Raw genomic sequence first — 27,116 nt, 5'->3', positions numbered from 1 at the left:
CATACAACACAGTGCTAAGAGAGATTCAGCTCCGTACAACACAGTGTTAAGAGAGATTCAGCTCCGTACAACACAGTGCTAAGAGAGATTCAGCTCCGTACAACACAGTGCTAAGAGGGATTCAGCTCCGTACAACACAGTGCTAAGAGATATTCAGCTCCATACAACACAGTGCTAAGAGAGATTCAGCTCCATACAACACAGTGCTGAGACTCAGCTCCATACAACACAGTGCTAAGAGAGATTCAGCTCTGTACAACACAGTACTAAGAGAGATTCAGCTCTGTACAACACAGTGCTAAGAGGGATTCAGCTCCGTACAACACAGTGCTAAGAGGGATTCAGCTCCGTACAACACAGTGCTAAGAGATATTCAGCTCCATACAACACAGTACTAAGAGAGATTCAGCTCCATACAACACAGTGTTAAGAGAGATTCAGCTGCATACAACACAGTGCTAAGAGAGATTCAGCTCTGTACAACACAGTGCTAAGAGGGATTCAGCTCCGTACCTCACAGTGCTAAGAGGGATTCAGCTCCGTACAACACAGTGCTAAGAGATATTCAGCTCCATACAACACAGTGCTAAGATAGATTCAGCTCCATACAACACAGTGCTGAGACTCAGCTCCATACAACACAGTGCTAAGAGAGATTCAGCTCTGTACAACACAGTGCTAAGAGAGATTCAGCTCCATACAACACAGTACTAAGAGATTTAGCTCCGTACAACACAGTGCTAAGAGAGATTCAGCTCCGTACAACACAGTGCTAAGAGATTCAGCTCTGTACAACACAGTGCTAAAAGATTCAGCTCCGTACAACACAGTGCTAAGAGACAGCATACTTGGCTGCTTCTATACTTCAGAATTATTAATAGCCACTAAATACCACACAGACAGAACAACTATGACGATGACAGATACTGTTAGAAGTTGTAGCTAGGCACTGATCTAGGATCAGTATACATTCTCACAAACCCTAACCAGAAGCATTAGGGAGAGAAACAGAAAACTGACCTCAGATCAGCATCTAGGGTTGCCTGACGACTCAACCTGAATTGAATTCCGCTGCTCTATCGATCGCTTCATACATTCAATCAGAAACTGCCATCCTAGAAGTTGTTCGTGTGACTTCCAAATGAGGGGAGTTGTACAAAACAACTTCATATGCGATTGGATTGTCTCTAACAAATCAAAGTTGATAACGTCATCATGTAGGCCAGCTCTGGCCCAACCCATCGGTTTCTCAAACCAATCAGAACATTCAGAATGTATTTGCATTCTAGAAATCATCGGGGAGGGAGGCCAATCCAGGCACATGGCGGAGAAGAAACATCAGTTGGACAGAGCGATGTGAAAGGGTATCCAGGCAACATCTAGGGGAAACGTCACACTACTTCTAAATGGTGAGTATGGGTGGAGATGTCGTCAGGGAGAAATATCTTCTCATTGGCTCCCATGAAAAAGAATCTTACCGATCCAACCACATTTGGGATTCCTGAAGCCTTCGCACAAGAGAAACTGCAGTAGTAGTGGCAGTCTGCCTAGGCAAATAAATACTTCAGGTTCTAAGAGGCCAAATAAGGACGTCAAGCCGAACAGTACTTCAGATGGAGTTATAGAGCTAACCAGGCTTCTATTTGATTTGAATGGTAAACAAATATATTGGGTATTGTGACGGAGAGTTGGACTTGGTATTGTGACAACCATGTTGGACATTTTGACACGACATGGAGCGTGTAATGTATTCCTCTGGATATCAGTGTATTACTGGCAGTTCTTTGGTAATGGTAAAATAAGGCCTTGCGGTTGCAGAGAGACGGAGGGAAAGTTAAACCATAGCAGTAACACAGTAGGAAAACATATGATGAATGACGACTAGCATGCTGCCAGGAGAATATCAAGCGGCTCTATTTCCAACATGATGACACTTCCCCAGCCAACTGTTTCCAGTTCTATAGACGTCCATCAACACTACTTGACCGTAGCCAAACACAAACCGCTTAAAGGCAAGCTTTTCCATTTCCACGCCATAAAAACCCATCTGCAACGCCAGACGTCATGGCGAGAACTTGATTGAGCTAACGACCTTCTCACTCGTTCCCGCTAGACGCTACTTTACCAGGCTACTTAGGCAAACAACCTCCCTTGGCTTTGGGGCTGCAAGAAGTGTACATCAATAGTATCTACAGACTGTACAGATGTTTTCCTGGCTTTCTACTGTATACCCTAGCCTCACTATATACTGTATACCCTAGCCTCACTATATACTGTATACCCTAGCCTCACTATATACTGTATACCCTAGCCTCACTACATACTGTATACACTAGCCTCACTATATACTGTATACCCTAGCCTCACTACATACTGTATACACTAGCCTCACTATATACTGTATACCCTAGCCTCACTACATACTGTATACACTAGCCTCACTATATACTGTATACCCTAGCCTCACTATATACTGTATACACTAGCCTCACTATATACTGTATACCCTAGCCTCACTACATACTGTATACACTAGCCTCACTACATACTGTATACCCTAGCCTCACTATATACTGTATACCCTAGCCTCACTATATACTGTATACACTAGCCTCACTATATACTGTATACACTAGCCTCACTATATACTGTATACACTAGCCTCACTATATACTGTATAACCTAGCCTCACTGTATACTGTATAACCTAGCCTCACTATATACTGATTACCCTAGCCTCACTATATACTGTATACACTAGCCTCACTATATACTGTATACCCTAGCCTCACTATATACTGTATACCCTAGCCTCACTATATACTGTATACCCTAGCCTCACTATATACTGATTACCCTAGCCTCACTATATACTGTATACACTAGCCTCACTATATACTGTATACCCTAGCCTCACTATATACTGTATACCCTAGCCTCACTATATACTGTATACCCTAGCCTCACTATATACTGTATACCCTAGCCTCACTATATACTGTATACACTAGCCTCACTATATACTGTATACACTAGCCTCACTATATACTGTATACCCTAGCCTCACTACATACTGTATACACTAGCCTCACTATATACTGTATACCCTAGCCTCACTATATACTGTATACACTAGCCTCACTATATACTGTATACCCTAGCCTCACTACATACTGTATACACTAGCCTCACTACATACTGTATACCCTAGCCTCACTATATACTGTATACCCTAGCCTCACTATATACTGTATACACTAGCCTCACTATATACTGTATACACTAGCCTCACTATATACTGTATACACTAGCCTCACTATATACTGTATAACCTAGCCTCACTGTATACTGTATAACCTAGCCTCACTATATACTGATTACCCTAGCCTCACTATATACTGTATACACTAGCCTCACTATATACTGTATACCCTAGCCTCACTATATACTGTATACCCTAGCCTCACTATATACTGTATACCCTAGCCTCACTATATACTGATTACCCTAGCCTCACTATATACTGTATACACTAGCCTCACTATATACTGTATACCCTAGCCTCACTATATACTGTATACCCTAGCCTCACTATATACTGTATACCCTAGCCTCACTATATACTGTATACCCTAGCCTCACTATATACTGTATACACTAGCCTCACTATATACTGTATACACTAGCCTCACTATATACTGTATACCCTAGCCTCACTATATACTGTATACACTAGCCTCACTATATACTGTATACACTAGCCTCACTATATACTGTATACACTAGCCTCACTATATAGTGTATACACTAACATCACTATATACTGATTACCCTAGCCTCACTATATACTGTATACCCTAGCCTCACTATATACTGTATACCCTAGCCTCACTATATACTGTATACCCTAGTCTCACTATATACTGTATACACTAGCCTCACTATATACTGTATACACTAGCCTCACTACATACTGTATACCCTAGCCTCACTATATACTGTATACACTAGCCTCACTATATATTGTATACCCTAGCCTCACTATATACTGTATACCCTAGCCTCACTATATACTGTATACCCTAGCCTCACTATATACTGTATACCCTAGCCTCACTATATACTGTATACACTAGCCTCACTATATACTGTATACACTAGCCTCACTACATACTGTATACCCTAGCCTCACTATATACTGTATACACTAGCCTCACTATATATTGTATACCCTAGCCTCAATATATACTGTATACACTAGCCTCACTATATACTGTATACACTAGCCTCACTATATACTGTATACCCTAGCCTCACTGTATACTGTATACCCTAACCTCACTATATACTGTATACCCTAGTCTCACTATATACTGTATACACTAGCCTCAATATATACTGTATACACTAGCCTCACTATATACTGTATACACTAGCCTCACTATATACTGTATACACTAGCCTCACTATATACTGTATACCCTAGCCTCACTATATACTGTATACACTAGCCTCACTATATACTGTATACACTAGCCTCACTATATACTGTATACACTAGCCTCACTATATACTGTATACACTAGCATCACTATATAGTGTATACACTAACATCACTATATACTGATTACCCTAGCCTCACTATATACTGTATACCCTAGCCTCACTATATACTGTATACCCTAGCCTCACTATATACTGTATACCCTAGCCTCACTATATACTGTATACCCTAGCCTCACTATATACTGTATACACTAGCCTCACTATATACTGTATACACTAGCCTCACTACATACTGTATACCCTAGCCTCACTATATACTGTATACACTAGCCTCACTATATATTGTATACCCTAGCCTCACTATATACTGTATACCCTAGCCTCACTATATACTGTATACCCTAGCTTCACTATATACTGTATACACTAGTCTCACTATATATTGTATACACTAGCCTCACTATATACTGTATACCCTAGCCTCACTGTATACTGTATACCCTAACCTCACTATATACTGTATACCCTAGTCTCACTATATACTGTATACACTAGCCTCAATATATACTGTATACACTAGCCTCACTATATACTGTATACACTAGCCTCACTATATACTGTATACCCTAGCCTCACTATAAACTGTATACACTAGCCTAAACCCACTATATACTGCATACCCTAGACCCACTATATACTGTATACCCTAAACCCACTATGTAATATATACCCTAGCCTCACTATATACTGTATACAATAGCCTCACTATATACTGTATACAATACCCTAGACCCACTATATACTGTATACCCTAGCCTCACTATATACTGTATACAATACCCTAGACCCACTATGTAATATATACCCTAGCCTAACTATATACTGTATACAATAGCCTCACTATATACTGTATACAATAGCCTCACTATATACTGTATACACTAGCCTCACTATATACTGTATACCCTAGCCTCACTATATGCTGTATACCCTAGCCTCCCTATATACTGTATACCCTAGCCTCACTATATACTGTATACCCTAGCCTCACTATATACTGTATACCCTAGCCTCACTATATACTGTATACCCTAGCCTCACTATATACTGTATACACTAGCCTCACTATATACTGTATACACTAGCCTCACTATATACTGTATACCCTAGCCTCACTATATACTGTATACACTAGCCTCACTATATACTGTATACACTAGCCTCACTATATACTGTATACACTAGCCTCACTATATACTGTATACACTAGCATCACTATATAGTGTATACACTAACATCACTATATACTGATTACCCTAGCCTCACTATATACTGTATACCCTAGCCTCACTATATACTGTATACCCTAGCCTCACTATATACTGTATACCCTAGCCTCACTATATACTGTATACCCTAGCCTCACTATATACTGTATACACTAGCCTCACTATATACTGTATACACTAGCCTCACTATATACTGTATACACTATCCTCACTACATACTGTATACCCTAGCCTCACTATATACTGTATACACTAGCCTCACTATATATTGTATACCCTAGCCTCACTATATACTGTATACCCTAGCCTCACTATATACTGTATACCCTAGCCTCACTATATACTGTATACACTAGTCTCACTATATATTGTATACACTAGCCTCACTATATACTGTATACCCTAGCCTCACTGTATACTGTATACCCTAACCTCACTATATACTGTATACCCTAGTCTCACTATATACTGTATACACTAGCCTCAATATATACTGTATACACTAGCCTCACTATATACTGTATACACTAGCCTCACTATATACTGTATACACTACCCTCACTATATACTGTATACCCTAGCCTCACTATAAACTGTATACACTAGCCTAAACCCACTATATACTGCATACCCTAGACCCACTATATACTGTATACCCTAAACCCACTATGTAATATATACCCTAGCCTCACTATATACTGTATACAATAGCCTCACTATATACTGTATACAATACCCTAGACCCACTATATACTGTATACCCTAGCCTCACTATATACTGTATACAATACCCTAGACCCACTATGTAATATATACCCTAGCCTAACTATATACTGTATACAATAGCCTCACTATATACTGTATACAATAGCCTCACTATATACTGTATACAATACCCTAGACCCACTATATACTGTATACCCTAGCCTCACTATATACTGTATACAATAGCCTAGACCCACTATTTACACTGTATACACAAGCTTAACCCACTAAATACTGTATACCCTAGCCTCACTATATACTGTATACCCTAGCCTCACTATATACTTTATACACTAGCCTCACTATATACTGTATACACTAGCCTCACTATATACTGTATTCAATACCCTAGACCCACACGATATACTGTATAGCCTAGCCTCACTATATACTGTATACACTAGCCTAAACCCACTATATAGTGCATACCCTAGACCCACTATGTAATGTATACCCTAGCCATGCCCACTATGTACTGTATACCCTAGCCATGCCCACTATGTACTGTATACCCTAGCCTCACTATATACTGTATACCCTAGCCTCACTATATACTGTATACCCTAGCCTCACTATATACTGTATACCCTAGCCTCACTATATACTGTATACCCTAGCCTCACTATATACTGTATACACTAGTCTCACTATATATTGTATACACTAGCCTCACTATATACTGTATACCCTAGCCTCACTGTATACTGTATACCCTAACCTCACTATATACTGTATACCCTAGTCTCACTATATACTGTATACACCAGCCTCACTATATACTGTATACACCAGCCTCACTATACACTGTATACACTAGCCTCACTATATACTGTATACACTAGCCTCACTATATACTGTATACCCTAGCCTCACTATAAACTGTATACACTAGCCTAAACCCACTATATACTGCATACCCTAGACCCACTATATACTGTATACCCTAGCCTCACTATAAACTGTATACACTAGCCTAAACCCACTATATACTGCATACCCTAGACCCACTATATACTGTATACCCTAGACCCACTATGTAATATATACCCTAGCCTCACTATATACTGTATACAATAGCCTCACTATATACTGTATACAATACCCTAGACCCACTATATACTGTATACCCTAGCCTCACTATATACTGTATACAATAGCCTAGACCCACTATTTACACTGTATACACAAGCTTAACCCACTAAATACTGTATACCCTAGCCTCACTATATACTGTATACCCTAGCCTCACTATATACTGTATTCAATACCCTAGACCCACTATATACTGTATACTCTAGCCTCACTATATACTGTATACAATACCCTAGACCCACACGATATACTGTATAGCCTAGCCTCACTATATACTGTATACAATAGCCTAAACCCACTATATAGTGCATACCCTAGACCCACTATGTAATGTATACCCTAGCCATGCCCATTATGTACTGTATACCCTAGCCATGCCCATTATGTACTGTATACCCTAGCCATGCCCACTATGTACTGTATACCCTAGCCTCACTATATACTGTATACCCTAGCCTCACTATATACTGTATACCCTAGCCTCACTATATACTGTATACCCTAACCTCACTATATACTGTATACCCTAGTCTCACTATATACTGTATACACTAGCCTCACTATATACTGTATACACTAGCCTCACTATATACTGTATACACTAGCCTCACTATATACTGTATACACTAGCCTCACTATATACTGTATACCCTAGCCTCACTATAAACTGTATACACTAGCCTAAACCCACTATATACTGCATACCCTAGACCCACTATATACTGTATACCATAGCCTCACTATAAACTGTATACACTAGCCTAAACCCACTATATACTGCATACCCTAGACCCACTATATACTTTATACCCTAGACCCACTATGTAATATATACCCTAGCCTCACTATATACTGTATACAATAGCCTCACTATATACTGTATACAATACCCTAGACCCACTATATACTGTATACCCTAGCCTCACTATATACTGTATACAATAGCCTAGACCCACTATTTACACTGTATACACAAGCTTAACCCACTAAATACTGTATACCCTAGCCTCACTATATACTGTATACCCTAGCCTCACTATATACTGTATACCCTAGCCTCACTATATACGGTATACACTAGCCTCACTATATACTGTATTCAATACCCTAGACCCACTATATACTGTATACTCTAGCCTCACTATATACTGTATACAATACCCTAGACCCACACGATATACTGTATAGCCTAGCCTCACTATATACTGTATACACTAGCCTAAACCCACTATATAGTGCATACCCTAGACCCACTATGTAATGTATACCCTAGCCATGCCCATTATGTACTGTATACCCAGGCCATGCCCACTATGTACTGTATACCCTAGCCATGCCCATTATGCACTGTATACACTAGCCATGCCCACTATGTACTGCATACCCTAGCCATGCCCACTATGTACTGTATACCCTAGCCATGCCCACTATGTACTGTATACCCTAGCCTACACCCACTATGTACTGTATACCCTAGCCATGCCCACTATGTACTGTATACCCTAGCCATGCCCACTATGTACTGTATACCCTAGCCTAGACCCACTATGTACTGTATACCCTAGCCATGCCCACTATGTACTGTATACCCTAGCCATGCCCATTATGTACTGTATACCCTAGCCATGCCCACTATGTACTGTATACACTAGCCTAGACCCACTATGTACTGTATACCCTAGCCTAGACCCACTATGTACTGTATACCCTAGCCATGCCCACTATGTACTGTATACCCTAGCCATGCCCACTATGTACTGTATACACTAGCCTAGACCCACTTTGTACTGTATACCCTAGCCATGCCCACTATGTACTGTATACCCTAGCCATGCCCATTATGTACTGTATACCCTAGCCTAGACCCACTATGTACTGTATACCCTAGCCTAGACCCACTATGTACTGTATACCTTAGCCTAGACCCACTATGTACTGTATACCCTAGCCTAGACCCACTATGTACTGTATACCCTAGCCATGCCCACTATGTACTGTATACCCTAGCCTAGACCCACTATGTACTGTATACCCTAGCCATTACCACTATGTACTGTATACCCTAGCCATGCCCACTATGTACTGTATACCCTAGCCTAAACCCACTATGTACTGTATACCCTAGCCTAAACCCACTATGTACTGTATACCCTAGCCATGACCACTATGTACTGTATACCCTAGCCATGCCCACTATGTGCTGTATACCCTAGCCATGCCCATTATGTACTGTATACACTAGCCTAGACCCACTATGTACTGTATACCCTAGCCTAAACCCACTATGTACTGTATACCCTAGCCTAAACCCACTATGTACTGTATACCCTAGCCTAAACCCACTATGTACTGTATACCCTAGCCATGCCCACTATGTACTGTATACCCTAGCCATGCCCACTATGTAATGTATACACTAGCCTAAACCCACTATGTACTGTATACCCTAGCCAAACCCACTATGTACTGTATACCCTAGCCATGCCCACTATGTACTGTATACCCTAGCCATGCCCACTATGTACTGTATACACTAGCCTAGACCCACTATGTACTGTATACCCTAGCCATGCCCACTATGTACTGTATACCCTAGCCATGCCCACTATGTACTGTATACCCTAGCCTAGACCCAGTATGTACTGTATACCCTAGCCATGCCCACTATGTACTGTATACCCTAGCCATGCCCACTATGTACTGTATACCCTAGCCATGCCCACTATGTACTGTATACCCTAGCCATGCCCACTATGTACTGTATACCCTAGCCTAAACCCACTATGTACTGTATACCCTAGCCTAGACCCACTATGTACTGTATACCCTAGCCATGCCCACTATGTACTGTATACACTAGCCTAAACCCACTATGTACTGTATACCCTAGCCATGCCCATTATGTACTATAAATCAGATGACATGAGACATGAGCATAATGTTGTACTGTACCTCTGAAAGAACTAACAGTGGAACATACTCTGGAGAGGTTCCAGGCAGGGTTGAGGTCACCAATTCAGTGAATTAACTGTATTCAGTAATGTATAAAGTCCATCCCCATGCCCTCTCAGGAGGTCAGTGGGGACACACCAGGGTTGTGGCTCTATGCCTCTCATGTCCGATCACACTCAGAAGCCCCCTCATCTGTCTCCATCCTAAGAAAATCCTTTAGAGAACCAAACATCCACAAGGTAACAGGTACAGTAAGGTAGCAGTCATCATGATGTAACATCAACATCTGTTCAGCGTCTCAATGTCGTTTTGTCTGGAACAAACCCTGAAATAACATAGAAAGAATGCTCCAGGGCCATACATACACACACCTCCAGTCCAGCTCGTCCAGTTGTCAAACATAACATTAACACAACTTCAAGACAACATTAACACAACATTAACTCAACATTAAGACAACATTAACACAACTTGAACATAACAGTAGCACAACATTAACATAACATTAACACAACATTAACACAACACAACATTAACACACATTAAAACAACATTAAGCCAATACAACATTAACACAACATGGAAACAACATTAACACAACATTAACATTAGTGTGGGAACACAAGATCCATTGGATCATGGTTAAACCACGGTTAGCGGTGAGTGTGTGTGCTGCCTACGGCTAACCTCTCATACCTTCTATGGATCCAACATTCAACCAAAACCACAGCCATACCTGCACTGAATATCTTTCTCCAGAAGAAATAGATGAATATAATATGTGCAATTGTGGCTAGCGTTGGACGCAGGTTGAAAACCTCTGATGTGGAAGCCAATTAGGAGTTTCATAACGAGGAGAGCTTCATAATGACCACACAAAGGCATCGCCTCTCCGCAGGACAGCTATTGGAGGTCTTAAGCAGGCATGTTATCGTCATTACTGGCCTGCGTGGCTGAGTTGAACTGAGTTGGACAGAGCTAATAGGAGTAGGATTCTCTATGGATGGTCCATGGCCAGGTATCACTCAGAGTTCATGTTGAATCAGAACTGACAGCGGGATGTTTTCACTCAGAGTACCACTAATGGTTCTGTTGACTAGAGAACAAAAGCCCAGTGGGTCCGGGTTGCCAAGCCAATGTCAACGACACACAGAGACACACACATACTGTATCCAAGCCAGTGTGAGCTAAACACATGTAGACAGACACACTAAAACCTGACTGTAGCTACACTTTACAACACATTCTATTAATGAAGCCAACTTAGCTGCACTTTGAGGAGGGAGTATTTTCACAGTTCTCTCACAGTCAGCTGCATTCAATGTCACATATATGTTAGAATATTAAACAAACGTCACATGAAAATGTCTGGTTTCATCTCTAAAGCATCTACTTCAACAAATACACATTCACAACCTCTATTGACTCATCATGGGCCAGAAGCTGTTCATTACACATCGTTCCTCTAGTCTAGTCTGTCTCCTGAGGGTTTGGTGAAGTTTGGCTGCTCCGAGGCGTCCAATGAGGAGGCGTTACAGAGTTTGGCTGCTCCGAGGCGTCCAATGAGGAGGCGTTACAAAGTTTGGCTGCTCCGAGGCATCCAATGAGGAGGCGTTACAGAGTTTGGCACGAGGGAATCCAGTTTAAAGGTAAAGAGATGGATTTGGATGAAGAGAGGAGAAACCGTTTTGCAAAGGAATGGATCTATCTGGAAAGACGTCAGTCCACAGCCATTATTCGCTCACAGCATCTTAATGTTGGAGGACGAGATGGTGGGAAGCATTGATTTAAGGCTGTTCTGGCAGGGTAAGAGGTTTTCTGGAAGTGCTGAGGAAAGCGGTGGGGAATTTTCTGCTCTGGACTAATGGTGACCAATGAAAATTAAAATGCCTGAGGTGCAATTCTGAATTGGAAGGGCTTTCGCAGTGTCAATTGGTAAGTGTTTCGGTCTAAGTGTTTGGAGGAGAAAATGACATTTAGCAGCTCGTCTATGGTAATAAAGAATTTGACCAGAACGGGTTTAATGAAACTGCCACCTATTTCTTTCTCTCAGATTGATCGAATTTAAATTGAACTGACACAAAACAATATGTTTTATTGCTGTTTCATGCTTCACAACCACATAACACCCTGGACAGGTAAACATTAGGAAATGTCTTTCCATCTGCCAAAATGTGTTACAGCTCAACCATAACAAACAGGATTCTTCTGTCTTGTTTTGACTGCTAGAACAGAGAGAAGATTTAGTGGCCTGCGACACTTTGACCTCCCGCTTATAACTGCCCCCCCATGTTAGCCCAGGGTTAAAGGGGAATGACGGTGGTCATCAGTCAATTCCTCAAAGGGAGGAGGGAGGGCAGGGAGGGGGGAGGAAGACAGAGGAAAACGGAGGTTCTCTAGAGATGGAGACGTAAAGGAGAGAGGCAGAGAAAAAGAGAGTAAAATCACTGAAGGTAGAATTCTGTATCTGTCTGGCACATACATGACACACACATGTGGGGTAGCCTAGTGGTTAGAGCGTTGCACTAGTAACCGGAAGGTTGCAAATTCAAATCCCCGAGCTGACAAGGTACAAATCTGTCTTTCTGCCCCTGAACAGGCAGTTAACCCACTGTTCCTAGGCCTTCATTGAAAATAAGAATTTGTTCTTAACTGACTTGCCTAGTTAAATAAAGGTAAAATAAATAAAGGTAAACATACACACAGATCCCTCCCTCCCACTCACACACTCACACAGACCTCTTGGGTTGACCTATCGTTATACTGTAGCTTCAGCGGTGGCTCTGTCCGTCCTGTCAGCCACTGGTTACAGTAAAGATGAACCACAGCCACCACTCTCCTTCCGCCAGCTCAACTCTCCTCCAGACCAGTCACAAAACACCACCGCTCTCCCTCCGCCAGCTCAACTCTCCTCTAGACCAGTCACAAAACACCTCCGCTCTCCCTCCGCCAGCTCAACTCTCCTCTAGACCAGTCACAAAACACCTCCGCTCTCCCTCCGCCAGCTCAACTCTCCTCTAGACCAGTCACAAAACACCTCAACTCTCCTCTAGACCAGTCACAAAACACCTCCGCTCTCCCTCCGCCAGCTCAACTCTCCTCCAGACCAGTCACAAAACACTACCGCTCTCCCTCCGCCAGCTCAACTCTCCTCCAGACCAGTCACAAAACACCACCGCTCTCCCTCCGCCAGCTCAACTCTCCTCTAGACCAGTCACAAAACACCTCCGCTCTCCCTCCGCCAGCTCAACTCTCCTCTAGACCAGTCACAAAACACCACCGCTCTCCCTCCGCCAGCTCAACTTTCCTCTAGACCAGTCACAAAACACCACCGCTCTCCCTCCGCCAGCTCAACTCTCCTCTAGACCAGTCACAAAACACCTCCGCTCTCCCTCCGCCAGCTCAACTCTCCTCTAGACCAGTCACAAAACACCTCCGCTCTCCCTCCGCCAGCTCAACTCTCCTCTAGACCAGTCACAAAACACCACCGCTCTCCCTCCGCCAGCTCAACTTTCCTCTAGACCAGTCACAAAACACCACCGCTCTCCCTCCGCCAGCTCAACTCTCCTCTAGACCAGTCACAAAACACCTACGCTCTCCCTCCACCAGCCACCGCTCTCCCTCCGCCAGCTCAACTCTCCTCTAGACCAGTCACAAAACACCTCCGCTCTACCTCCGCCCGCTCAACTCTCCTCCAGACCAGTCACAACCACAGCCACCGCTCTCCCTCCGCCAGCTCAACTCTCCTCCAGACCAGTCACAAAACACCTCCGCTCTCCCTCCGCCAGCTCAACTCTCCTCCAGACCAGTCACAAAACACCACCGCTCTCCCTCCACCAGCTCAACTCTCCTCCAGACCAGTCACAAAACACCACCGCTCTCCCTCCGCCAGCTCAACTCTCCTCCAGACCAGTCAAAAAACACCTCCGCTCTCCCTCCGCCAGCTCAACTCTCCTCCAGACCAGTCACAAAACACCTCCACTCTCCCTCCGCCAGCTCTACTCTCCTCCAGACCAGTCACAAAACACCACCGCTCTCCCTCCACCAGCTCAACTCTCCTCCAGACCAGTCACAAAACACCACCGCTCTCCCTCCGCCAGCTCAACTCTCCTCCAGACCAGTCACAAAACACCACCGCTCTCCCTCCGCCAGCTCAACTCTCCTCCAGACCAGTCACAAAACACCTCCGCTCTCCCTCCGCCAGCTCAACTCTCCTCCAGACCAGTCACAAAACACCTCCTCTCTCCCTCCGCCAGCTCAACTCTCCTCTAGACCAGTCACAAAACACCTCCGCTCGGGACATGAAAGCAGAGCGAGACTCAAAGGAACTCTAGCCAGCTCCCCAGAGAGCCACTTTCCCAGGACTACAGCGTAACACATGGGAAACCTGCAGAACACAGTGTGGCTGGCGCGCTAACTACTTCTTATGTACTGAAGGACAGTAGCCTACCATATCAGCCGACACACTCATAGTTTGGTTACATGATATGCATTGATTTACGTCTGAAATGGCAATAGATTTTTTCATTGTTTTTTTCAAGTACATCAAGTACCTCTTATTAGAAAACTACATGCAATATAATTACAACAAAGGACATTGATTGTAAGTAGTTACAATGTAAAACATCTCCCAGCTCCTCCATCATGTCTTTTGGCAGATGAAGACAAAGAGAACTTGTGTTTATTGATTTTGACACCTAAGACTATCTCAGAATGAGCTTTCCACCAACAAGCCAAAACAGAACACAGTATCAATCAATCCATAACATTAGAGGACACAGTACAGCCAGCGCTCTTACCTGTTCAACGATGGAATTCTCTCACGTTCTCTCTCCTACCCTCTCCTCTTCCCTCGTTCTCATTCTCCCTCGTTCTCTCTCTCCCCTCTCTACTGTCTCTCTACCTCCAGATACCAAATAGAGACACTCTCCCACTGTCTGCCCCCCCTCCGCTCAAAACAACAGGAGTAATCCCAAACGCGTGCCAGACCAGCTAGCCAGTGAATCTGTGTGTGTGTGCACAAGCACGAGCGTGTGTGTGTACGCACACACCTCTCAACTTCTCCAGGATCCACACTTAATGCCGCTGGCTTCTGTTCAATCCGTCTGCGGCCAACAAAGTTGAAAACACACTATATAAGGCCAAGGCTCCAGGCTTCTTCTGACTGCAGTACCCTAAACTAGAGAGAGCTCTGGATGCAGACTGGGACTAAAACCCACTGTTGTGTTCTGTTCTTCCCTCATGCCTGCAGCTTGACCTTTACATAATCTATGTTATCTCCCTCTGGCTTTTTTTTCTCTCTCTCTCTCTCTCTCTCTCTCTCTCTCTCTCTCTCTCTCTCTCTCTCTCTCTCTCTCTCTCTCTCTCTCTCTCTCTCTCTCTCTCTCTCTCTCTCTCTCTCTCTCTCTCTCTCTCTCTCTCTCTCTCTCTCTCTCTCTCTCTCTCTCTCTCTCTCTCTCTCTCTCTCTCTCTCTCTCTCTCCTTTTTTTCTTCCCCCCTTTGGTTCTTCCTCTGTTGATGTACACGCATGCTTATGATGGAAAGAGGTGCTGTGTGTATGAAAAGCAGAACTTCCTTAACAGGATGGGGGGGGGGGGGGGCTTGGAATGTAATTGACAGAACACTCTAAATCCCTCCTTCTTTCCTCATGTCAGAATCTGTTTCTGTCTCTCTTTCTCTCGCTCTGTTTTTCTCTCTATTTCTCTCTTTCTCTCTCTGTCTCTCCACCTCCCTCTCTATTTCTACCTCTCTCTCTCTCTGTTCTCACTCTCTCGCTCTACCCTCTATCTCTCTTTCTATCTATCATAACATTCTCAGCTTACAGCTTAAACATGAGTTGGCAGGCTCAGAGCCAGTTCCACCCATGACTAGAGGTCGATCGATTAATCGGAATGGCCGATTAATTAGGGCCGATTTCAAATTTCCATAACAATCGGAAATCGGAATTTTGGGGGCGCCGATTTTGCTAATTTTGAATTATTATTATTTATTTTTTTATACCTTTATTTAACTAGGCAAGTCAGTTAAGAACACGTTGTTATTTTCAATGACGGCCTAGGAACGGTGGGTTAACTGCCTTCAGGGGCAGAACGACAGATTTTCACCTTGTCAGCTCGGGGGATACAATCTTGCAACCTTACAGTTAACTAGTCCAACGCTCTAACCACCTGCCTCTCATTGCACTCCACGGGGAGCCTGCCTGTTACGCGAATGCAGTAGAAGCCAAGGTAAGTTGCTAGCTAGCATTAAACTTATCTTATAAAAAACAATCAATCAATCATAATGACTAGTTATAACTACACATGGTTGATGATATTACTAGTTTATCTAGCGTGTCCTGCGTTGCATATAATCGATGCAACGCTGGGGGATTATTTAACAAAAGCGCATTTGCGGAAAAAAGCACAATCGTTGGACGACTGTACCTAACCATAAACACCAATGCCTTTCTTAAAATCAATACACAGAAGTATATATTTTTAAACCTGCATATTTAGCTAAAAGAAATCCAGGTTAGCAGGCAATATTAACCAGGTGAAATTATGTCACTTCTCTTGCGTTCATTGCACGCAGAGTCAGGGTATATGCAACATTTTGAGCAGCCTGGCTCATTGCGAACTAATTTGCCAGAATTTTACGTAATTATGACATAACATTTAAGGTTGTGCAATGTAACAGGAATATTTAGACTTAGGGATGCCACCCGTTAGATAAAATACCGAACGGTTCCGTATTTCACTGAAATAATAAAAGTTTTGTTTTCGAAATGATAGTTTCCGGATTCGACCATATTAATGACCAAAGGCTCATATTTCTGTGTGTTATTATGTTATAATTAAGTCTATGATTTGATAAAGCAGTCTGACTGAGCAGTGGTAGGCAGCACCAGGCTCGTAAGCATTCATTCAAACAGCACTTTCGTGTGTTTTGCCAGCAGCACTTCACAAGCACAACGCTGTTTATGACTTCAAGCCTATCAGCCTAATGGCTGGTGTAACTGATGTGAAATGGCTAGCTAGTTAGCGCTAATAGCGTTTCAAACATCACTCGCTCTGAGACTTGGAGTAGTTATTCCCCTTGCTCTGCAAGGGCCGCGGCTTTTGTGGAGCGATGGGTAACGCTGCTTCGAGTGTGGCTGTTGTCGATGTGTTCCTGGTTCGAGCCCAGGTAGGGGCGAGGAGAGGGACGGAAGCTATACTGTTACACTGGCAATACTATAGTGTCTATAAGAACATCCAATAGTCAAAGGTATATGAAATACAAATGGTATAGAGAGAAATAGTCCTATAAATACTATATGAACTACAACCTAAAACCTCTTACCTTGGAATATCGATGTCTCATGTTAAAAGGAACCACCAATTTTCATATGTTCTCATGTTCTGAGCAAGGAACTCAAACGTTAGCTTTTTTACATGGCGCATATTGCACTTTTACTTCTCCAACACTTTGTTTTTGCATTATTTAAACCAAATTGAACATGTTTCATTATTTATTTGATGCTAAATTGATTTTTATTGATGATTTTTATTTGTATTGATTTGATTGATTTTTCTATTAAGTTAAAAGTGTTAATTCAGTATTGTTGTAATTGTCATTATTACAAATACATTTTTTTTTATTGGCCGATTAATCGGTGTCTGAATTTTTTGGTCCTCCAATCATCGGTATCGGCGTCGAAAAATCATACTCGGTCGACCTCTACCCATGACCATGCTCTAGCTGGTTCTACAACACACAGTCAGGTGCACTGTGTGTGTACATTCCTCTAAATCTACACAGCACACTATAGATCTAAGAGAATTTAGTTTTCTTTTTCAGGTTGGAAATCAACGCTGTTGGTGTACAGGCAGGTAAATAATAGAATGTAATGTAAAACACTGGGTGGCTGGTTGAATGTTTGAATAGAAAGAAGAGCTGGTTATCCAAACATTCATGTGTTGTGAGCCACCTTTTCCAACGCTTTTTCAGTTTGTCTTGAGATAAAGCCAGATCAATACAACCAATGTTTCTAGCCAGGATCCAGTCTTAAGACGTATCTCAGCAGGAACGAACCACAAACCATAAATGGGAAATAATTTAGGATACTTGAAATGGTTTTCGTGTGCTTGCTGGTGCTTGATCTCCTGTGGGGTAGATTTAGATTTCATGCACTCTGGGTGAACTTGGTGCTTTCCCTCAAGACAAGCTGGGAGGGTAGATTGTACCATCAATCATCGGCCCTTTACCCGGCTATTAGCTCTGTCATACCGTCTGTCTGCTAGTCCAATCTATCTCCTGTATATCTCTGTCATACCGTCTGTCTGCTAGTCCAATCTATCTCCTGTATATCTCTGTCATACAGTCTGTCTGCTAGTCCAATCTATCTCCTGTATATCTCTGTCATACCGTCTGTCTGCTAGTCCAATCTATCTCCTGCATATCTCTGCCATACAGTCTGTCTGCTAGTCCAATCTATCTCCTGTATATCTCTGTCATACCGTCTGTCTGCTAGTCCAATCTATCTCCTGTATATCTCTGTCATACCGTCTGTCTGCTAGTCCAATCTATCTCCTGTATATCTCTGTCATACAGTTTGTCTGCTAGTCCAATCTATCTCCTGTATATCTCTGTCATACCGTCTGTCTGCTAGTCCAATCTATCTCCTGTATATCTCTGTCATACAGTCTGTCTGCTAGTCCAATCTATCTCCTGTATATCTCTGTCATACCGTCTATCTGCTAGTCCAATCTATCTCCTGTATATCTCTGTCATACCGTCTGTCTGCTAGTCCAATCTATCTCCTGTATATCTCTGTCATACCGGCTGTCTGCTAGTCCAATCTATCTCCTGCATATCTCTGCCATACAGTCTGTCTGCTAGTCCAATCTAACTCCCGTATATCTCTGTCATACCGTCTATCTGCTAGTCCAATCTATCTCCTGTATATCTCTGTCATACAGTCTGTCTGCTAGTCCAATCTATCCCCTGTATATCTCTGCAATACAGTCTGTCTGCTAGTCCAATCTATCTCCTGTACATCTCTGCAATACCGTCTGTCTGCTAGTCCAATCTATCTCCTGTATATCGCTGTCATACCGTCTGTCTGCTAGTCCAATCTATCTCCTGTATATCTCTGCCATACAGTCTGTCTGCTAGTCCAATCTATCTCCTGTATATCTCTGTCATACCGGCTGTCTGCTAGTCCAATCTATCTCCTGTATATCTCTGCCATACTGTCTGTCTGCTAGTCCAATCTATCTCCTGTATATCTCTGTCATACCGTCTGTCTGCTAGTCCAATCTATCTCCTGTATATCTCTGCCATACAGTCTGTCTGCTAGTCCAATCTAACTCCCGTATATCTCTGTCATACCGTCTATCTGCTAGTCCAATCTATCTCCTGTATATCTCTGTCATACCATCTGTCTGCTAGTCCAATCTATCTCCTGTATATCTCTGTCATACAGTCTGTCTGCTGGTCCAATCTATCTCCTGTATATCTCTGTCATACCGTCTATCTGCTAGTCCAATCTATCTCCTGTATATCTCTGTCATACAGTCTGTCTGCTAGTCCAATCTATCCCCTGTATATCTCTGTCATACAGTCTGTCTGCTGGTCCAATCTATCTCCTGTATATCTCTGTCATACCGTCTATCTGCTAGTCCAATCTATCTCCTGTATATCTCTGTCATACCGTCTGTCTGCTAGTCCAATCTATCTCCTGTATATCTCTGTCATACCGTCTATCTGCTAGTCCAATCTATCTCCTGTATATCTCTGTCATACCGTCTGTCTGCTAGTCCAATCTATCTCCTGTATATCTCTGTCATACAGTATGTCTGCTAGTCCAATCTATCCCCTGTATAGCTCTGTCATACAGTCTGTCTGCTGGTCCAATCTATCTCCTGTATATCTCTGTCATACCGTCTATCTGCTAGTCCAATCTATCCCCTGTATAGCTCTGTCATACAGTCTGTCTGCTGGTCCAATCTATCTCCTGTATATCTCTGTCATACCGTCTGTCTGCTAGTCCAATCTATCTCCTGTATCTTTCTCTCTTGCTTTCTTTCTCTCTCACTCTATCTCACTCCCCTCTTTCCTTCTCTCTCTACCATCTGTCTGCTAATGCAATCTATCTCCTGTATATCTATGCCAGTGAAGGCTGTTGCCATGGCGACACTGTGTGATGGCCCTTTGAAGTGGAGTGTTTGTGCCTGGGAAACAGAGTGGCTTCTGTAGAGGCATGGAGTGTGTCCTCATCTCTCCTCTCGCTCTCTGTCTCGTTTTTCTTGCTATCTATCTTTCTCTCTCACTTTCTTTCTCACTCTATCTCTCTCCCCTCTTTTCCTCTCTCTCGCTTTCTTGCTCACTCTCACTATCTCCCTTCCATCTCTCTTTCTCTCCACCGCTATCTCTCATTCTACCTGACAACCCACCCCTTCACTCTCCTTCCCTCTCCAGTCAGTGTTAAAGGCCTTGGTCAAAAATGTCCATTAATGGGCCTCCCGGGTGGCACAGTGGTTAAGGGCGCTGTACTGCAGCGCCAGCTGTGGCATCAGAGACTCTGGGTCCGCGCCCAGGCCCTGTCGTAACCGGCCACGACTGGGAGGTCCGTGGGGCGACACACAATTGGCCTAGCGTCGTCTGGGTTAGGGAGGGTTTGGCCGGTAGGGATGTCCTTGTCGGGCGCAGTGCGCGCTAACCAAGGTTGCCAGGTGCACAGTGTTTCCTCCGACACATTGGTGCTGCTGGCTTCCGGGTTGGATGCACGCTGTGTTAAGAAGCAGTGTGGCTTGGTTGGGTTGTGTATCGGAGGACGCATGACTTTCAACCTTCGTCTCTCCCGAGTCCGTACGGGAGTTGTAGCGATGAGACAGGATAGTAGCTACTAAAACAATTGGATACCACGAAATTGGGGAGAAAAAGGGGTCAAATTTAAAAAATAAATAAAATAAAAAATAAAAATGTCCATTAATTACAATTCACATAATAATTCACATGTATTACTTTCCTTGCAGGCTCAAATTAAGATCCTTCATGTGTTTATTGTCAGACATTCTCAGACACAAACCGACAGAACAAAACAAGTCATTGACAAAGTCATTAAAGATTCCCTACATTTCATGACTGCCCATTGAAGTGTTGTTTCTTTAAATTCTGCCTCTAATAAATCCATTTCTCCCTCCTCGATAGCCAATTATCTGCTCCGAGCTCATCTTAATGTTATGGTTAGGCAAGCAGCAGATCAGTAATCCCGAGATGGATTTGTGGCCAACTAAAGATGAAACGCGACCGCCTGACTCGTCTTGTGGGGATTACTTCCAACTGCTGTTTTCTTGGAATGACAGAAGAACCTGACTGTTTCTAAAAGGAGAGGCAGCGAGCGTGTGTGACTTTACAGTGGAATCTAATTCTAGATGCAGCAGAGTTGGTGTTTTGGTCTGGATAGAATCATTCAGGCAATGTTCTGACAAAAATGACTACAATTCAATACTACTACAGTCACTATCAAAACCTTACAACTGAGAAGTCAACAACTTATGCAGGTTTCAAGTGACCAGAAGGCAATCTGCAGTATCCTAAACTTGTTATGAATCAAGTGCCATGTTGAGTATTTGTAGTGTTTTTGCCACTGTTTTTGTGTATTTTAGTTGCTGTCAGAATGGATCCCTAGAGTGGCACTCAGAGAAACTAGAATCCCTTCGAGGGTTCTTAGAACCCATAACAATAGTGGAGTCGACTTCACAATTCCAAGAAGCAGTAAAACATCACCCTGCTCCATCTCTCACACTAACACAATGTGAAGGCCCAGTAACAGTCACAGTCACACACCCGGCCCGGGTCGGTCGGTTAGGTGGTCCACCCATGGACCACGGCCACAAGTCATTTCCTCCACGTCTCGTTATAAACCCCTGGACTGCATCCAACAACTGTCAGCATTGACGACTAGAGGAAGTTTACAGACCTGATTACTGGAACACTGGGTTCTTTTCAGGCAGCAATGGTCTGCCCGTGTCTGATACGTAAACAGCTAGCGGTAACCGGTAATGAGCGCTAGCCTGTATACTGTGTCACTACTGTGTAGCCCGTGTAGTGGAAAGCAACAGCTCCATTTTCACAACATTTCCCAAGCTAAAAATACCTGGAAAACACAGGATGTGTGTGTCAATGAGATCAACTGTTTTACTACGATAATATCTCAAAGCATATCATCAAGACAGCACAAAAACAGCATGTTTTGAGAGTAAGACTGAGGAGTGCGTTTGGGGTGAGTGGAGACGACAGCTTCAGGGTCTGGTTGGGAAGCGAGCCAGAGACATGGCCAAAACCTACCCCCCCCCCCCCTCTCTCTTTCTCTTTTCTCTCTTCTCTCCCTCCTCCCCCTTTCCCTCCCTTAACCCTCAACGCCAAACCAAGTCTGGCGACTCCAACCCAAGATCCCACAGCACGACAGCAGCATTCCAGAAAGCTTTTCTGTGACAGGACAGTAATAGAGTAGTGAGGGAACGGCAGAGGGAATGGGGTTCAGAAGCAGCAGCAGCAGAGACAGCTGGAAATCCATTCTGAGACGTGGGAAAAGCACTAGGTTTCAGTTTAGCTGAGTGCACACTTTCCATCACACTGTCCATCACACTGCCCATCACACTGTCCATCACTCTGTCCATCACACTGTGTCCATCACACTGTCCATCACTCTGTCCATCACTCTATCCATCACTCTGTCCATCACACTGTCCATCACACTGTCCATCACACTGTCCATCACACTGTCCATCACTCTGTCCATCACACTGTCCATCACTCTGTCCATCACACTGTCCATCACACTGTCCATCACTCTGTCCATCACACTGTCCATCACTCTGTCCATCACACTGTCCATCACACTGTCCATCGCACTGTCCATCGCACTGTTCATCGCACTGTCCATCGCACTGTCCATCGCACTGTCCATCGCACTGTCCATCACACTGTCCATCACACTGTCCATCACTCTGTCCATCACACTGTCCATCACTCTGTCCATCACACTGTCCATCACACTGTCCATCACTCTGTCCATCACACTGTCCATCACTCTGTCCATCACACTGTCCATCACACTGTCCATCGCACTGTCCATCGCACTGTTCATCGCACTGTCCATCGCACTGTCCATCGCACTGTCCATCGCACTGTCCATCGCTCTGTCCATCGCTCTGTCCATCGCTCTGTCCATCGCACTGTCCATCACACTGTCCATCACACTGTCCATCACACTGTCTATCACACTGTCTATCACACTGTCTATCACACTGTCCATCGCACTGTCCATCGCACTGTCCATCGCTCTGTCCATCGCACTGTCCATCGCACTGTTCATCGCACTGTCTATCACACTGTCCATCACACTGTCCATCACTCTGTCCATCACACTGTCCATCACTCTGTCCATCACACTGTCCATCACTCTGTCCATCACACTGTCCATCACACTGTCCATCACTCTGTCCATCACACTGTCCATCACACTGTCCATCACACTGTTCATCACACTGTCCATCGCACTGTCCATCGCACTGTCCATCGCTCTGTCCATCGCACTGTCCATCACACTGTCCATCACACTGTCCATCACTCTGTCCATCACACTGTCCATCACACTGTCCATCACTCTGTCCATCACTCTGTCCATCACTCTGTCCATCACACTGTCCATCACACTGTCCATCACACTGTCCATCACTCTGTCCATCACACTGTCCATCACTCTGTCAATCACTCTGTCCATCACACTGTCCATCACACTGTCCATCACTCTGTCCATCACACTGTCCATCACTCTGTCCATCACACTGTCCTTCACACTGTCCATCACACTGTCCATCACTCTGTCCATCACACTGTCCATCACACTGTTCATCACACTGTCCATCACTCTGTCCATCACACTGTCCATCACACTGTCCATCACACTGTTCATCACACTGTCCATCACTCTGTCCATCACACTGTCCATCACACTGTCCATCACTCTGTCCATCACACTGTCCATCACACTGTCCATCACTCTGTCCATCACACTGTCCATCACTCTGTCCATCACACTGTCCATCACTCTGTCCATCACACTGTCCATCACACTGTTCATCACACTGTCCATCAAACATATTGTTAACTGGTCATGACTCATACAACCACAGTGACTTCTTTATCACAATACTATCCATACTAGGATACTACGTAACGTGCATGGCCAATACACTACTTCCTGTTACGTTAGTGTAGAGGTTTGGTTGGTGTTTTAGTAGCTGTGAGACAGCTCAGGGCTAGGTTAGTAGGACATACAGTCCAGCTGTGTTTGGGTGGACATAACATAGGTCACGCCGTACAGAAGACACATTGTTGGCACTGTCCCCTCTCTCTGCTTTGGAGCCCACAAGTAGTCTGAAAATATGTTCTCTTAGCTATGTGGTTCCCAACCTTTTTCGCTTACTGTTGCACCAATTTAATTTTGCTGAACACCCCCCCATGTGCATTTTACCAGAAGACCTAATGGTCTAATGAGTCTTATCAAGTAGCACCTGTGGGCCAAGTCCTCCAGAGGTCCTAGTACCCCTGTGGACAGGCCAAGACCCACAGAGGTCCTAGTACCCCTGTGGACAGGCCAAGACCTCCAGAGGTCCTAGTACCCATGTGGACAGGCCAATACCTCCAGAGGTCCTAGTACCCCTGTGGACAGGCTAAGACCCCCAGAGGTTCTAGTACCCCTGTGGACAGGCCAAGACCCCCAGAGGTCCTAGTTGGTTGGGAACCACTGTCAACTCATAGCTTAGGAATGGGTTGCGGTTTGAAACATGTTTTTTGAATTTGTTGGTGGGTCACACAAGAAATCACAGGGCTTAAAGTTGTGGGCCACAAAGCCAACATAGGAGAGAGGCCCCAAGACGTGACCGCCTTTTTGGGGCCGTGCACAGCTACTGTCTCCAAGCTTTTCAGCTTCATCTCCAGCTCTGTCAAACCCCCGGACCACAACATAACACAATCCAGACCAACCACCTACACATCGACAACCATAGCAAACACCGAAGGGTCACTACAGTTCCTCTGTCTATAGCAGCAGAACAACACAGCCCTCACCCCCAAAACATGAACGGGCAGGAACGAGTCACTACGACCGAAACCAGAGCCCCTTTGGGGTTTCAACAACATAGATCAATGGATAGACAGTCCGGTTGGTTTGTGTTTAAAGGCAAAGGAAAACATATTAATCCAAGTTATAACTATGCGGGTATAGCATGGCGATTAGCCCCTGTCTGCCTGTCAGGACTGTAGCTAGAGGGTATCTACTGGGTTATGTCTGTAGAATGTTCAGATGTTGTGTTCTGGTGCATCTCTCTTAAACTGAGGGACATGCAGCAGCTCTTCATTGCTTTTCTATTTCCGTTCAAAGTTAGAGGAATGTTGCAGAGATGTTACAGCAATGTTGTGAAATGAGAGCGAGGTAACATTGTTGTGAAATGAGAGCGAGGTAACATTGTTGTGAAATGAGAGCGAGGTAACATTGTTGTGAAATGAGAGCGAGGTAACATTGTTGTGAAATGAGAGCGAGGTAACATTGTTGTGAAATGAGAGCGAGGTAACATTGTTGTGAAATGAGAGCGAGGTAACATTGTTGTGAAATGAGAGCGAGGTAACATTGTTGTGAAATGAGAGCGAGGTAACATTGTTGTGAAAATGAGAGCGAGGTAACATTGTTGTGAAATGAGAGCGAGGTAGCATTGTTGTGAAATGAGAGCGAGGTAACATTGTTGTGAAATGAGAGCGAGGTAACATTGTTGTGAAATGAGAGCGAGGTAACATTGTTGTGAAATGAGAGCGAGGTAACATTGTTGTGAAATGAGAGCGAGGTAACATTGTTGTGAAATGAGAGCGAGGTAACATTGTTGTGAAATGAGAGCGAGGTAACATTGTTGTGAAATGAGGAGAGAATGTAAATGAAAGCCGTAGTCTCGGGACACTGTGTATATACATCAAGATAGAAGAAATGCTGAAGATTAGCATAAGCTCTCCCCAAGTCTTCCTGATCACAGAAAGCCTCGTATGACATGTTTACAGTACAAGGTCAACACCGAGTCAGCTAAAGAAAGCATGGCCATCGGCCTTAGTCCACAGTCATGTTTGCATTAAGGCTATTTGCTTTTCCGTGGTTTATGGTCTGAGACGATGAGCGCGCCAACACAACATTGTGTTTCATTTATTTTCATCTAGCGGTCATTTCAGCGGATTAAGCTAACATAAATGTTTTGCCTTAGCTAAGCCAACACAGGGATAAGGGCAGTAACAGAATTAAAGGGATAAAGTCTGTCCAAGGGACTGTAATTGTTGATGAAATCCACTGTGCTCAAACACTCAGTTCTTTCCAAGATCTATGATTAGAATCTGTTTGGCTCCGGTTAGTTAGCTAAAGGACTCTACTGATTTCAGCATCTCTCTTTTAAACAGTCTATCTTTATCTCCTTCTTTTTTCTCTCTCCATTTGTCTTTCTC

General features: G+C 43.8%; 1 protein-coding gene across 11 annotated transcripts in view; it reads right to left on the bottom strand.

The window, feature by feature from the left end:
* The window catches only part of LOC115122152 (tensin-1-like), a 291,714-nt gene that overhangs the window by 110,373 nt on the left and 154,225 nt on the right, over positions 1-27,116 (bottom strand). The window contains exon 1 of one of the 11 annotated variants that reach the window (XM_065018963.1): positions 15,404-15,971. The exons of the other annotated variants lie outside the window; for them this stretch is intronic. The gene's annotated coding sequence lies outside the window, so the exon portion shown is untranslated. Of the gene's footprint in view, positions 1-15,403; positions 15,972-27,116 lie in introns of those variants that run through there. 11 annotated transcript variants of the gene reach the window in all.

Source organism: Oncorhynchus nerka, linkage group LG5, assembly GCF_034236695.1.
Source record: "Oncorhynchus nerka isolate Pitt River linkage group LG5, Oner_Uvic_2.0, whole genome shotgun sequence".
Lineage (NCBI taxonomy): Eukaryota > Metazoa > Chordata > Actinopteri > Salmoniformes > Salmonidae > Oncorhynchus > Oncorhynchus nerka.
Note: the sequence above shows the minus strand (reverse complement) of the source record. Positions and strands in the feature narration are given on the sequence as shown.